The sequence below is a fragment of the Trichosurus vulpecula genome, chromosome 2, assembly GCF_011100635.1.
Source record: "Trichosurus vulpecula isolate mTriVul1 chromosome 2, mTriVul1.pri, whole genome shotgun sequence".
NCBI classification, from domain to species: domain Eukaryota; kingdom Metazoa; phylum Chordata; class Mammalia; order Diprotodontia; family Phalangeridae; genus Trichosurus; species Trichosurus vulpecula.
In genome coordinates this window covers 429850634-429865445 of record NC_050574.1, presented here as the reverse complement: position 1 = coordinate 429865445, position 14812 = coordinate 429850634, and the positions used below count along the sequence as shown (strand labels likewise).

At 38.4% G+C, this 14812-nt stretch overlaps 1 pseudogene; it reads left to right on the top strand.

Moving 5' to 3' along the window:
• The first annotated feature begins 705 nt into the window (after positions 1-705).
• Positions 706-1705, top strand: LOC118837308 (annotated as a pseudogene).
• Positions 1706-14812: the final 13107 nt, after the last annotated feature.

Genomic DNA, 14812 nt, shown 5'->3' with positions numbered 1-14812 from the left:
TATCTATCAATCTATATATGCTTAGATATTTAGGTTGATTAAAGGGTTGATCTTAATAATTCTAAATAAATCAATAGATTGTTAAATAAAATATATCTACATATATATCTATCTTGATTCATAAAAGTTTTCTCAAATTTTTTCTGAAATTGTTCTTTTTGTAATTTTTTATATCAATAATATTCATTAAAATCCTATATCATATTTTTTGATTCATATGTTTTTTCCTCCTTTCTTTGATCTTTTTTGGGGCATAGACCTAATAGCGGTATCACTGGGTTAAAGGATATGGATGATTTTCTTACCTTTTAGGCAGAGTACCAAATTTCTTTTCAGTTTGACAACACAATCAGCTCAAAACAAAGGCATTTGGGGGAAAAACATTTTAGGAGACACAGAACTAAACATCAAAGAAGTTTACTTTTGAAAAGGACCCCAGTGCCTATTTGCGGTAATCTATACCAGAAAGGTTTCTTCTATAAAATCTATCCAGCTCCCCTCCCACCTTGGCAGGGCCAGTCATGTAGTGAGGGTGTGGGATAGGGATCCACTGTAGCCCCCACGAGTCTATGGTGAGGTCTGCTGGGTCCGGCCCCTTGGGACCCAGTTACCCTGCATGACTTTGCTGGGGCCTGCTCAGGTGCCTAGATAATGGTGGGTCTCCTCCCCAAGCGGCATGGCCCCCAGTGCCGAAGGAGACCCAGGATGGACATTCCTCGGTATGAACCAGTGGCTGAGATTGGTGTTGGTGCCTATGGGACGATGTACAAGGCCTGTGACCCACACAGTGGCCACTTCATGATACTCAAGAGCGTGAAAGTCCTGACAGGAGGAGGAAGTGGAGGGGGCCTGCTGGTCAGCACCATCTGGGTGGTGGCCCTCCTCAGGAGGCTGGAGGCCTTTGAGTAACCCAATGTTGTCTGGCTGATGGATGTATTTCCACTGCCCAAACCAACAGAGAGACCAAGGTGACCCTGGTGTTTGAACATGTGGACCAAGACCTGAGGACGTATCTGGACAAGGCCCCTTCACCAGAGCTGCCCTTGGAGACCATTAAGGACCTAATGAGACAGTTCTTAAGAGGTCTAGACTTCATGCCAACTGCATTGTCCACTGTGACCTGAATCCAGAAAACATACTTGTGACTAGCAGTGGAACAGTCAAGCTGGCTGACTTTGGCTTAGCCTGAATCTACAGCTGCCAGATGGCACTCACACCTGTGGTAGTCACTCTCTGGTACCAGGCTCCTGAGGTTCTCCTGCAGTCAGCATATGCAACACCTGTGGACATGTGGAGTGTTGGCTGCATCTTTGCAGAGATGTTCTGTAGGAAGCCTCTTTTCTGTGGAAACTCCGAAGCTGACCAGTTAAGCAAAATCTTTGACCTGATTGGGTTCCCAGCAGAAGATGATTGGCCTCCTGATGTTTCTCTGCCCCATGGAGCCTTTACTCCTTATAGTCCCCAGCCTTTACAGTCTGTTGTGCCTGAGCTGGAGGAGCCTGGAGCACAACTGCTACTGGAAATGCTGACCTTTAGCCCCCACAAATGAATCTCTGCCTTTTGAGCTCTGCAACACACTTATCTACAGACAGCTGGGGAAGGGAACCCAGAACGACCACTGCAGGGACTATATCCAGGACCAATACAGAAGAGCTGCCATTTCCCCTCCCCACAGACGCTAGGATCACTCCTACCGCCACTGTGATGTTTGGCATTGCAAGGCAGGAGGGAGAACATGATCCTCCTTACACATACCCTTCCCAAATCTTTAACCATTTTACACAGAATCTTTTACTGCCTTAATGACATTCCCCTACTACCAATGCCTTTTGTGAGACATCCCCCTGTCGCATCCCAATCCCCTAGATTGGGGTGACAGGTAGGGGGATTTATACAGAAAACAAACAAACCAAAAAAAAAAAAACAAAACAAAACATGAAGCGGGTCTGGTTTAAAAAAAAAAACTATCCAAAAAACCTCCAATACTGGGGAGCCTACTACCTTCCCAGTGTAGCTCATACTAATTTTGGAGAGCTTTAACACTTAGGAAGGTTTTTCCTGACATAAAACCTAAATTTTCCTCTTTGCAACTTACCACCAGTTACTCCTGTTCCCCCACTCCCACCAGATCAAGTGGAACAAATTCATTCCTTATCCACATAGCAGTCCTTCAAGTATTTATCTTCCTACTATCTCATTCTTTCTCATCTAGGCTAAGCTTACTCAGTTTTTTCAAAAGAACTTATGACTAAGAAACTTCTTTACCATTCCAATTTCCCTCCTCTAGGATGCTTTCTAGCTTATAAATTCCTTTCCTAAAATAAGAATTTCCAGAAGTGAATAAAGATGCAATTTGACCACGAAAGAGTATGAAGGAACTATCACTTTCTTATTCCTAAAATTCATACCATTCAATATAGCCCAATATCTATCTCATTAGCTTTTTAGGCTGCCATTTCATACCGATGACTAATATAAAGTTTACAATTAATCCACTCTCTGGGGTGTTTTAAAGACAAATTGCTGGGTAGCCAAGCCTCTTTCATCTGACACTTGTGAAATATTGTTTTTTACTATAACATTTTTGCAGCTACACCTTCCTTTCCTCACCCCCCGTCCAAAATGTTTCACTGATTTATTTAACTTAACTTACCAGTTTACTTACCTTTTATTCCTTATTTTGACTTTCTAACTAAAGTCTTCTTTTCCTTATTCTTGATTCCTTTCCTTAGATCTGTATTCTTTTATCTTGTTTATTTCTCTGTAATCTATTCTCACAGAACGCTCACAGGAAGTATAATTTGGAAATGGAGATTATTCTCCTTCAAATATTTCTAAATTTATGCCAAATGTCTCGAGCCCCCAATGCAGCTCCTAGCTTTATCCACGAATCTCAACTCTTCTTAATAGCTTACATAAGTTCCTTTTTCTTCCTCTTCAGATCAGGTCTTTTTTTTTTCCATGTTAATTTCTTCTTACACAGAAACTAGAAATAGAAAATTGCGGGAGAACATTTCCACCCTAAACCTAAAGCACATGCTCCCACATATGACCAAGACATGCTCAAACAGCTTGTGCTGCAGTGGAAGCAATGTCTTCTAGTGTTCCCTATGGATTGGATTGCTTTCTTGCTTGGCATGAAATATAGTCTCTGCCAGATAGCTCTGTTGGTCTTGAGGTTTCTGCTAGGTATTACTGTGCTGATCCTGTAGCCATTGCTCTTATACACCTGTGGTTCCTGAACTTCCCTTTCCTTTTGGCTTCTGGATTTCAGCTGGAATGATAGTTTTCTGTCATAAAATAAAGAGCACCTCTGGAGAGCTCACAGGCTTTAGCTTTTTGCATTTAATATACTCAGTCATCGAATTAGGGAACAACCCTCATCTGTTATCTCTTGATGAAGAGATGAATCTGTCCATTTCCAGATTCATATCAGGGGCTTTGCTTTTCTGTCAGGGAAAGTCTTAGCCCTGGAGGCCAAGCTCTTTGCTGAAAAACAGAACAATTATCCAGGCATTTAATCTTTCTTTAAACTATTTCCTGCTCATCAAAAGTTGCTCAATGAATATTTTTGTTTCAACCCTATATCTGACTTAGAAAAATCTTCTTTAACTTCCATCAAATTCTGAATGTTAACCCGTATCCCTTGAATATTGGTTTAAGTGGTTTCATTTCTTCAATAAACCAAGGGTTGTTTAGGTATGAGACCATGGAGTTTTCCCCTCTCCTGTTCCCAAAGATCTTTCCAGTCCTTTATAAAAATGAGAGTGAGCACTATGAGAAGTAAGAATAAAAAATTCTAGGCATAGCCAAACCAAAGCGTTGCCATCTTCTTTAATCCTTTATCCCTATTCCCACTTTCTTACATCTATGTGGCCATCAATAATCTTTCCAGGCTTTGAGAGATGCCATGGAAGGAATGAAGCATCAAAACGAAAAGGTAGGAGTAAATACTTCAACAAATTAAACAGATGCAATTTCATCCGTGTGGGTGCTTGTTTTTTCTATGCAGACTGCACCAGTCTTCATGTTTTACTAGACAGTTTCATGAGTTGCTGCAGCCAAAAGGAATCATCACATGGTTGTCAACTTTCTGATGATGAGCCTTTCTGTAATTAGCTAGGCTGTTCCTCAGGCAGACATGTAATACGGTTCATTGCCAGCCCTGTATTGGAAACATTTTTGATTTTATAGGTTCTGCTGGAGCTTGCTATCTGTTTTGCATGAATCCAGGGTCACCTCAATATCAGAATGAAGACTCAGAGTAAGACTTTAGTGAAAGGAATATGCATCTATACAACTAATCTATGACTGCTCAAAGAATAACCTCTGGGTGGTGCTCAGAGGAGAATTCAAGGGACATCCGCTACTGGAAATCTCCTATATCATGAACAGGAAAACTTGCTTGAAAGTTTTTGTTAGTGCCCTGTCCCTCATGTCTATTTTTCTGTGAAACTGCTATCTTTCCCCAAGATAATATAAACTTTTAAGGGCTTGGATTGTTTTTTGTTTTGTTTTTGTATCCTTAGCCTTGTACAAGGTAGTTCTTTAATAAATATTTTTTGAATTGAAGTGTGTTAAACCCACCTTCCAAAACTCCATGTATTAGGGCATCGATACAATTATTTCACAGACTACATGCCCTCTACCACGCATCTTTTCATTGAATTTTTCGGTAATATGTAATTTAGATTCTTTTAAATTTGTGATATTTCTAGAGCTAAGGGAGATAATGATATTCCAAGAATCATGGGCCAAAGGACAGCAACAACAACAAAAACAGCATTGAAAGAACATTTAAATAAAATATCTTTAAAAATGGCATTTGGGCCCAGAAGCAACTTTTTGATTGAACACTGATATACTCTTTGTATATACTTTCTGTCCCTCACTGTTCTAGATCAGGGCTGACCAAATTGCAGCCTGCAGGCCACATGTGACCCACAGTGAGATTTTAAGTGGCCTGCCTGTGTTTACTACAGGCATGGAAATTGACAAAAATGCTTTAACTGAAGCATTTGTGTTGATTTCTGTGCTTGTGGTGGACACAGGCAGGCTGGATTGGTGCTCATGGCCCATGTTTTGGACATCCCTGTTGTAGATGATGAGGATGAAAAAGAAAATTAAATATCTCTGTCCTCAAGTACCCAAAGTTCTGCCAGGGGAAATAGCATACAAATAAATACAAAAAAATTCAGAGTAAATACAAAGCAATATTTTTTGGGGGGGAGAGGTTGAAAGAGGAAGAACACATAAGTAGAGAAACTGGTAGGAATTATAGCTTAAGATGACGCTTTGGAAGTAATGATTCCATTCAGTTCAGGAGAGAGAATTTTCCAGAAAGGATGGGAAACACATAGAGTATGTAGAAGTCACATGAAAGAGTAAATAGGCTGATTTTGCTGAAACAGAGAGTGCATAGAGGGCTAAGATCTGAAGATCAGTCTAAAAAAAGTTTGGAGACAAATTGCGAATGTTCTTAAATGAAACAGAGCAGTCTGTATTTTAATACTAGAGGCAGTAAGAAGCCATTGAAGGTCCTTTAGTAGAGGAATACCATACTTACAGCTATACTTTAGGAATGTGAATTTAGGAGCCATGTGGAGGAGGATTGGGCTAGAACAGTTTGGCTATTTGTTGGACTATATCTCATGTCTTTTAAACATGGAAGTACATAGACTCAGACTTTAAATGCATAAAGGCTTTCAGGGAATTCAATAAGCAAACAGTACTTGGAGTATTAGCAATGGTAAATGTAAATGGGATTGTCTAGTCAGATAACTCCTTTGATTGAGGAATCCCATCAACCTTTGGGAGAAGCAGAATTTTCATTAATGGATCCTCATTCTATGTTGCCTAAAGGCAGATAAGTTTTGTACTTTTCCTCTTTTTTTTTTTTTTTTTTGGTTTGGCTATTCCCAATTCTTCCAATTCTTATCTAGACTTAGCCAACCCCATATTCTCTGGGTTGGATATTAGATCAGTTCCAGGGATGTAGCCAATTAATTCAGCTTGACCACTCTGTAGGTGTACCAACCTTTCTAAAATCTGTTTTCCCAAGTATAGCTCTGGATGTGGGAGCCCCAAGACTTTAGTAATAATATGGTTTCCTTTTCTGTCTCCCACTCCAGCCAAAAAAATAAATACTTTTGAGCTTTTTGCCTAAAACAAATAAAAATTATGATCACCTCTTTCATCTGAGACTCTCATTCTATAGAAGAAGGAGAGCCCTACATAGATTCTTCCCTGAGGGGAGAAATATCATTTTCTCTGATCTCCAGAGATTCTGCACTGACATTGACAGTTGTTTATTCTCCTTACTGGAGATACAACAGCAATGACAGACAACAACAGTAACAGCAACTGTAGCAGCAACAACAGTGACATTAGCTAGTACTTACATAGCACTTTAATGTTTACAGAAGACTTAAAATGTAGCATGTCATTTGATCCTCTCAAGTACTCAGTGAAGTAGGTGCCATTATTACATCTATTCATAGATAAGGAAACAGAGGCATATAAAAGTTAAGTGACTCAGGCAAGATTTGAACTCAGATATCCCTCATTCAAAGCCCAGTAGCATTCCATCCACCCTGCTTCTTGCCTATCAATTTTTTTCAGATTTGGAAAGTTTTTCACTTGTCTCTCACTCATTCTTCTTGGTCTATTTGGTTTACCTGTAATAAATTATTGTTAGGAATAGCTACATTTGCCCTAACCATCTTGGTGAAGTTAGCTTCTCTATATATTGCTCTAGAAAATCTCTGGAGGCCCCATCATCTCTGGAGGCCACATACTTTGGCATAAACTGCCATGATCTCCTTCCTTAAGTACCAGGAACTTAAGCTTCTTTCAGACTGAATTTCCATCTAGACTGAACTTCTTGCTCCTGCTTAAACCCATCCTCTTTGGTGACCTTCCCACAATATCCATACTTCCAGGACTCCTTGCCTTGAGGCTTTTTCGTGCAATAAAGATTCTAAGTTCCATAGGCACAATGAACAAGGTATATTCTTTCCCTTTTCCTTTGTCTTGCTCCATCCACCTCACTAAGTTTATGCTACTCCATTATAAAGTCATAATTCTGGAGCCAGAAAGGACAATAGAAGCCATCTCATCCAACTCCTTCATTTTTCTACATGGAGAAACTGAGGCACAGGGAAGTTGAGTGACTTGCAAGGTTACACAGGTAGTAAGGAGTAAAGGTAAGATTCAAAAAAGGTCTTATATCCAGAGACTGTGTTTTGTCCACTATTCTACAATGCCTTATTATCTTCTGAAATCCCTAGTTCATCTTTTATAGAACAGAGACAATATTCACCCCCTTCCCACACCTCACACCCCATTCCACTTCTTGAGGTAGTTGGCCACAATACATGATAGAAAATTATTTCTCTCACCACTAAGGGCAGGGTTTAATGTCAGTACATTGAAATCCTACTTCATAAGTGGCCTTCTTTTCTTCCCCCATGTATTGTTGACTTTCTCTTAATCAAATATGTTTTTTTTTTAGAATGACTCACAATTAATTACTTTCTCAGGTTTCCTTTGGGCCAGAACTTTTCTGGACTTGGAAGGAATTTCCTGAGGATAACCCAAACATCAGGATAATGAAAGGATTTGATTTGTCCCTCTAATTCCAATGACTATAAGCTCATTGAACTGTTTTCCCACATGTGGAGGTGTAGTGGATTGGACTTAAAACACCTACCATTAGTATCTGTGAACAGATCAAAAAAGAACTTGAAGGTGTAAAATAATAATTTGGTTGACTTTGAGTTGTCTGATTACAGAAAAAAAAACTCACCTTTTGGTTTTGGCCTCTGTTCATAATAATATCTAAAACTCATTTTTTTTAATTGATTGATTTTCTTGAATTCTATGCCATAATCTGGACAATATGTATCTGTCACCTGCCTGATTTTCCTTTGTGGATTGATAGGTCAAAAATTTTTGAATGATTATGGACCTTATTCAAGAAACTGTAATATTAAGGTGTTTAATGAAATCAGTATAATGTATATCATATGGCATACGAGATACTGTATGATATTCCTATATATACTGATTCATTGTCAAAATAACTAATTGGGGTACAGCATCTGCCTGAACAGAAGGAATGAAGGCACAGTTCAAGTGCAAAACCCAGAAGCATTTATCAAGTAAATACAGCACACAAGAGCATGGAAGACAGCAAGAACCTTGTCTGCTACTCTAAAGACTCAGGGTTTAGAGAGTGGTTTACATGGTTTTACAACAAAGAGAGGCAGGAAAATAGGAGGCATACAAAGAATGCAGAACCAGGATGTTTGTGCAAGTTCTATCCATTAGGGAGTGGCATGAACCACTTTGAGACAGCCCTGTGGTTGCTCACATAGCAGAGGTGTTCCAGATTCACCCAGTGTATGAGGCAAAGCATCACTGGTATATCAAACTCGAGCAACACTCCTTATCCTCATTGGCTGATTTTGATTCCCAGATTATTTTATCTTCTCCTGAATAATAAAGGAGCTCAAGCAAATCAAGGTGATTATTGAACTCATTATTCATTCTATTTCTACAAACTTATTGATATTGTATATAATATATAAACAGAAGTCTCTAGAGGTCCTCGCCTACAGAAAATCTTTTTCTAATTTGAACTCTGTGATGAGTCTCCTCTGTCACAGTGGTGAATGTGTGGCTCCCTGACATTAATGATTAGATGGTTATTGAATAATGTGTTTATTGTTACATCTTTAGTAGAATATTGACTAATTATGTGTGCACAAAAAACTCCCCTCTCCCCCCTTAAAGAGTTTTTGCAGTGTTGTTTTGTTTTAATTAAATACTTTTTAAATAGTCAACAAAGAACAAATGCATTATTCTCTTTATCTTTCAGTCAACCATGTGTCAGTAAAGATGTAGTCTATTGTGAAATGTCACTTATGGAAACCTGTCAGTTAACCTTCAATACGTTCTTTTGAGAATACCATCAATGTGGATATGCCAAGAGGACTATAAAAATATCCATACTCTTTGACCCAGCAATAACAACTTCTAGGGCTGTATCCCAAAGAGATCACAGAAGTGGGAAATGGACCCATATGTACAAAAATATTTATAGTGGCTCTTTTTGTAGTGGCAAAGAATTGGAAGTCAAGGGGATACCCATCAATTGGGGAATGGCTGAGCAAGTTGTGGTATATGAATGCAATGGAATACTTTTGTGCTATGAGAAATGTGGAAGATACATACTTTATAATAACTTGGAAAAATCTACATGATACAATGCTGAGTGAGTGGAGCAGAACTAGGAGAACATTATACACAACCACAGATATATTGAATCTGTGATAACTAACCTTGATAAACTTGGCTCTTCTCAACAATACAAGGTTCAAAGACAACTCCGAAGGACTCATGATGGAGAGAGCTTTCTACATCCAGAGAAAGAACTATGGAGTCTGAATGCAGATTGAGGCAAACTATTTGTTCTCCTTTTTTTTTCTTTTGCTTTTTTTTTTTTGGTTTTATTTCTTCTTTCTCACAATTCATTCCATTGGTCATAATTCTTCTTTACGACTTGACTATTGTGTAAATAAGATTAATGCAAAGTTATATATAGAAGATATATAAGATTCCAAGCCACCTGGGGGAGAGGGGGAAAGGGGAAGGAAGAAAATCTGGATCTCAAAATCATGTGGAAATGAGTGTTGTAAACTAAAAACAAAAAATTAATTAAAAAATAATTTAGTCTCATAAAAAGTTTATATGATGGGATAGTAGACATATGGGCAGGAGTTACTGATATTCTCTTGGTTACTTTTTTCAGTATTAATAAGGGCTGACATTTTTCTATGGCTTTGGTATCTCCCCCTCTTTCAAATTCCTTCTGGATTTGTCCCTCAATGTCTTCACAAAGTGTCATCTTTTTTTTTTTTAACCAAGATTTTACCAGATGGTAAAAGTTGGCTGTGAATCATGGAACAATGTAGTTTCTAAATAATTAAGAATAAATATTACTTAGAGGGCCCTTGGGAAGCTTATGGTGGGTGTAAGTAGGCAGCAATACCTAACAAATAAAGTACAAAGAACTAGAATAAAGAATATTATTACAGTAATGTATAAATTATTGTTGGTTGATAAGATCACTTAAGCATATGAGTATGTGAATACAGGTAAGTCCTGATTAATGGGAATATTGGATCCCATGGTCATGTGTATCTGAATTCTCACTATTCAAAATTATAATTATATAAAATATATATTAATTAAGTAACTTTAACTTTAATAGTGCTGGCCTACACTCACTACTGAGTGGCATATAACAGGCACTAAATAGAGGAGATATTTAGCTCAAGATACAATTTGGGATTCTGGCCCAAGCCTGTTTCCTTCTCTAGTGATTGAGGTCCATTTCCTCCTATCACTTCAAAGGTGCTACTCTTTTCTGGAACCAGTAAGAACTGTCTACTGTCCTTCCCATAATCTTTCTCCAGGGTATAACTTTAGCTGCTCTGATTTCATATCACATTGCTTCTACTTTTAAAAGTCTGAACTCCAGATGGGAAGGATTGAAGAGACTGGAGGGTCTGATTCCCTATGCTGTTAAAGATTTTTTTTTTACTCTAAAGTCTTTTATAGGCCAAATATAAACTCTCCAGTCTGCTTTTCAAAATGTTAAGTGCATATTGGAAAGGTAGAAGAAATGTACTACAGAAAGGGGAACTGGACTAATAGAGAGCTTTACATTTCTGCTCCTTTGTTTCAGAAATAATAGATGATCACTAAAGTACACTGTGCAGAAAGAGGACCATTATCCAATCAGTCAATCTACAGTCTGTGCTAATAAAGTCAGACTGAAGACCAAATCACTGCAGTAGCATGCAGGCTTTGGAATAAAAAGTTACTTGATTTTTTTTTTTTACTAAAAGTAGAAAGATTCATCTTTAAATGAGAAATGAGCTTTGTGAATACCTGCTTTTGGTTGCCATGGCACCCTGGAGGTCCAGACTTATCACATAGGCAGAACCAAGTAGAATCCCAAAATTCCACATAATGGAGACATTTCTTCTGATCCGCCAGATGTGTTTGTGACCGCAGAAAACACAGGTCAATTCTAACTATTTTGATCTTCTATGACAGCTGGGAATAATGTTAAAGACAAGGAAGTGTGAAACCTGATTCAATGAACTTGCAAAGAACTTTTATGTGGAAAACGTCCTCTAGAGAGAAAATAATACATACAAACTCACATAGCTTAAGATATCATATACCATGTTGCAAAATGTTCTTTACAAAGAGAACTAAGGCAGATAAATTACTCCCTGACTTAGTTCTGCAAGAAAGCTTGCTTTTGCCAACAAAAGTTTGCATTTTCTTCGGTCAAACAATGAAAATGATGTCACCCAGTATGTTTCATTATTTTTTTTTTATTTTAGCTGCAAGAACTCCAAGCAAAATTCAGTGATAATTTTAGGTGTCTGGTAACTCCTTCCACTACTTTTAAAGTGTGTGTGTGTGTGCGTGTGTGTGTGTGCGCGCGCGAATACTTCAAAGCTAAACAGCTTTAAGCCTTTCAGAAATAGTAAGGATATAAACCAAGACTGAAAGAAAAAGAATAAACGCAATTAAATTCCAAATAGTACAAATAATTAATCCCTTAAAGTGGGCACATTTATTTAAATTCTCACTGCACATTTCTATCAGATTGCCAAAAAACAAAACAAACAAACAAACAAGACAAACAAACAAAAATAACAACCAGGTCTGACCATGGTACTTCTCTTATCAAGAAAATTCAGTGGCTCTCCCCTTCCTGTAGGAAAAAATACAAACCTCTCTGTGTGGCTTTTTAAGCTCTCCAAACTCTATCCTCAATCTTCTTTCAAGGCTTTCTGAACTACAGGAACTCTATAATTTAGCCCCAGAGGTGACTTGCTGATTCTTTCAGGTGATAAAACAAGCTCTTGTTTCTGAGCATTTGAATAGGCTACACCCATGCCCAGATGTCCTCCTTTCTAGTGTCCACCTTACAGAAACCCCAGGTTTCTTCAGAAAGAATGTACACTTAGTTCCAGTATAACATTCTTCATGAAACCTACCTTGCCTTCACCCCAGCACTTTCTCTGGGGATATTTCCTAGTATATATTTTACATTTATATTTTTTTACATTCACGTTGTTTTATCTCAGAATGTAAGCTCTATGAAGGCTGGGGCTCTTTAATTTTTTGTGTTTGTATACCCAGAACATAATATGGTGCCTAGCACTTAGAAGAAATACTTATTGAATTGGAGACTTATAGAATTGAAATATGAAAGGCATGGTTATTAATAAGCAATGCTTCAGGGAGATTCAGATTTTCCCCTCTTTCTTTTATCCTCATCTTGAGACCTCAGTCTCTAAAGGTTGACCCAACCTTCTCCTCTATCCAGACCCCATCCAACTGGGGAAGCCATTGTGCTCTACTCAGCTTTGGGTGGGGATAAATTCTTTGAACAGATTGCCCAAGACTGGTGGTAATTTAGAAATAAATGACATATTCCAAGGTCAGATCCAGCCCTTCATTGTAATATTCATTATCCCTTTAATTATTAACCAAACTGAGTTGATTGCCACCCTTAGGAACATCTCTCTTACAATGGCCATGATTGTCTTTGATCTAAGAGAGAGATGGCCAAATGACCATCCTTTTATTAAAATGCCGTCATTATTAAAAAAATGATTAAATTACCCAGGAATTTTGTCTTTTGAACCTTTTTAATTGTCACAAATACGTTGAAATACTTATTCTGGTATTGCTCAGCATATTGCATTGCATATTCTTGGTATTTTATATATGTTTATTGAATGAGTGAATGAATATTGGATGATGCATGGAATCCAGGGAAGGAAGAAATCATTATTAAGGTAAGATAAGGAAGCTTCATCTATCCATCTACAGTAGTGATGAAGAATTCATGTAGCATTTGTGGAAATCTTAATGAGCACAAATCATGCAAAGTGAGAGACATTGCCAGTGGATTTTTAATCCTCAAGATATTACCTTGAGGAAGCATGCTGGTACCAGTCAATTATCTGTTCTAGAAACTGCTAAATTGAATAGAAATAGTCGTCAGACTTTCTGTGACTCCAAGAATTAAAGATATCAAGACATTCTGTTAATATCAAAATACTCTGGAGACTTGGCCCTCTTAGCAGATACAAACTTTTCTCTAAAACAGTAACTTTAAACAAAAGGAAGAATTGTCAACTCCACAAACCCCAACCTTAATAAGAGAAATTAATTTTAAGAAATAATTAAATTATTTTCTAATTGATGCTAAAGAATCAACTACCATTTCTATTTAGTATTGTAAGAAAAGGTAGTATGGTATCTGGTTTTGCTCCCACAGAGGCTATCTATATAGCTGAGTTAAAGTTTACCTACCAAGACAATGGCCATCCTGGTGTCAGGGAAGCTAGAGAGGCTAAACCGGTTCAACCAATCCAAGCTTATCATGTCAGTTTAAGGGTCATCCTGCTCAAGTGTCCAGGCCTACTGATCTGCATAATTTACATATGTTAAAGAGGGAAGGTAGGGAAATAAAGAATGTAGATTAATCCTAACTCAGACAGTGAAGATAGAACTAATTAACTTCATTTTTGCTTCTGTATTCTTACTATCCTACCTATGTAAACTGTATAAGTTAAGAAAAGTATGTAAAAAAGTAAAGAATGTAAACTAAATCTAAGTCAAACAAGAATGGAGGAACTGGTTACCTTTACTCCTGCTTCCTTATCGGTGTGGGTTTTCCTACTGAGCACTGCACTTGCTCTCTCTCAAGGAGTGCAATAAATGCCTTTCTCTGCCCACTCTGGTCCTGAGTTTTTTGGGTGAGAATGGGCAAATCACATGGATCTTCCTAAGGTTATGCTACCAGGAAAGCAATGAGCTGCAGAAGTACATATCGAGCCTACTTCCTGACCCTGCCTTGGGGAGTCCTGTGTTCTCCAAAGAGGTGTTTAGGGGGCTACCACTTGGGTCTTCCTCAGCAAGCCCTGTGGTCTGCACAGCCTTCTTAAGGGGCAATCTCTTAAGTCTTCCAGCCCTTTCTCAGGAGCCCTGTGATCTTTACCGCCATCCTAAGGGACCATCACTTGGGCCTTCCTCAGGGTCTAACCCTGTCTAGGAAGCCCTGTGATCCCCACAGATTAAGGGGGGCTACCATTTTGTCTTCATCAGTGAGATCTGTGGTCTGCATAGCCTTTTTTAGGGGTTATCACTTGAGTCTTTCTCAGGGTCCAACTCTAGGAAGTCTTGTGATTCCTACAACATCACTAAGGGGCCATCACATGGTTCTTTCTCAGGATCTGACCCTGCCTAGGGAGGTTTAAGTGGGGAGGGGGGGAAGGGGTGCTACCATTTGGTCTTCCTCAGGGTATCCTGTGGTTTGCACAGCCTTCTTTAGGGATTAGCACTTGGGTTTTTCTGGGGGCCCAACCCTAGGGAATCCTGTGATCCCCACAACCATACTAAGGGACCATCACATGGTTCTTCCTCTGGGTTTGGCCCTGCCCAGAAAACCCTGTGATCCCCACAACTGTGTTTCTCACAATATGGCGGGAACTCACAACTTTAAAAAAAATTCCTTCTTAATTGTGGCCCTAACAAGTCCTACCAAATAAAAACATTCTAATATGCAAAGAAAAAGAAAGAAGATTCATATTTGATGTTTGTTGATTAATTGATTTATTTTTTACCTCTGTTAATTTTCTGATAGGTTAGCTACCTCCATGGAGTTTTTTTGTTTTGTTTTGTTTTGTTTTTGGAGGAGGGAAGGCAGGGC